This window comes from Phascolarctos cinereus, unplaced genomic scaffold, assembly GCF_003287225.1.
Source record: "Phascolarctos cinereus isolate Bilbo 61053 unplaced genomic scaffold, phaCin_HiC Scaffold_4;HRSCAF=312, whole genome shotgun sequence".
Taxonomy (NCBI): Eukaryota; Metazoa; Chordata; class Mammalia; order Diprotodontia; family Phascolarctidae; genus Phascolarctos; species Phascolarctos cinereus.
The window spans coordinates 447,552,135-447,553,924 of NW_027555847.1; the positions used below are offsets into that span (position 1 = coordinate 447,552,135).

A 1,790-nucleotide genomic window follows, 5' to 3' on the forward strand; every position below is an offset into this window, starting at 1 on the left:
ATCCTTCAGGTAGACTAAAAAAAATTAAACAAAACACTAGTAAAAATAGACTTAATTTTAAAAGGTAGACAAATAAGTTGCATTATGCTTAAAGACATCATACATAAAATATCAATACTCATATGAGTCAAATGGCACAGCATATAAATGTTGAAAAAAATAATTAATTAAATTACAGGGAGCAATTAGAGTCAAACTATAATAGTCGGTGAACTCAATGTACCCTTTTCATCTAGACAGATGTAACTAAGAGATAAAAAAAGAAAAGAACTAAGGACCTGAATAGAATTTTATAAAAGTTAGATAAATCTCTGGTGATCATTAAATTAGAAAACAAAGTATTCATGGTGCTCTTAGGTGTGTGGCACCACTTTAAAAAGTGACCACAAGTTTAAAAAAAGTTTACAAATAAAACAGAAATACTAAACACATCTTTTACCAATCACAGTGTGATAAAATACATTAAAGAGCCTTTGAAAATGTTAAGAATTAATTGGAAGCTAAATAATTTGATCCTAAAGAATTCATGGTTCAAAAAACAAATCTTAGAAACAATAGAAAATTTCACTAAAAGAAATTTATAACAATGAGACAATATACCAAAACTTTGGAGATGCAACAAAAGCAGTTCTTAGGGTAAAACTGATGTCTCTAATCACTTTCATCAAGAAAAGAAAGAGGGGGCAGCTAGGTGGTGCAGTGAATAGAGCTCTGGCCTTGGAGTCAGGAGGACCTGAGTTCAAATCCATCCTCAGACACTTAACACTTACTAGCTGTACGACCCTGGGCAAGTCACTTTACCCTGATCATCTCACACACACAAAAAAAAAAAAACAACAAAGAAGAAAAGAAAGAGCTCTTTGGTGAAGGTACCATGGGGACAGCTGTGTAAGAATCAGCACTCCCTGCCCCTCCTTCTCCTGACTCGCTGCTGTTTGCTCTCACCAAGTCAGTCAGGATGCACTTCACTGCCATAGCATTCAAAGACACTGCTAAGACACATGTGGAGCCCAAAGTGGCCATTTACAGGACCCAAATCACCCTCATCAGTCACAGTGTGAAATTGCTCCAGAAAGTGTATTCTGATCTAGTTAGAGGAGACAAAGAAAAGAACTTGAAAGTGGAGGGGCCTATTTGAATGCCCACTAAAACTCTTCAAATCACAACTAGAAAAACTCCTTGCAGTGAAGGTGCAAAGACTTGGGATCAATTCCAGATGAGAATCCACAAATACCTTATTGATTTGCAGTCTTTCTGAAATTGTTAAACAGATCACTTCTACCATCACTGAACCAGGTGTAGAAGTTGAAGTCACCCTTGCAGACGCCTAATTAATCATCTCTTTTAATAAATTGATTGCAACTATTTAAAAAAAAAAGAAAAGAAAGAAATCTCAGATCAATGGACTGGGCAAATTAAAAAACTAGAGAAGCAACAAATGAGAAAAACCAACTAAATACTAAATGGGAAACTCTAAAATTCAAAGAAATTAACAACAAATGAAGACAAATGGTTCATATTATATTGTAGAGAAAGCAGTAAACTTAGGTGAACCTGCAGGAATTCAGACAACAGTTATTGCCCTATTGCACCCTTTCCCATAAGTAGACCACTAAAATTGTAGTCGGGAAAAAAGATTTGGGTATGAATCCTACCTCAAATATTCATTAGCTTTGTGAAGTTGGGTAGGTCACAACATATATGAATTCCAGTTTTCTCATCTTTGACAGGGTGTAACAGTAGCACCGACCTCCAAGAGTTATTGTGAGAATCAGGTGATATAATCTATG

General features: G+C 35.3%; 1 pseudogene; it reads left to right on the top strand.

Moving 5' to 3' along the window:
• The first annotated feature begins 958 nt into the window (after positions 1-958).
• On the top strand, positions 959-1,331 carry LOC110214733 (small ribosomal subunit protein uS10 pseudogene; annotated as a pseudogene).
• Positions 1,332-1,790: the final 459 nt, after the last annotated feature.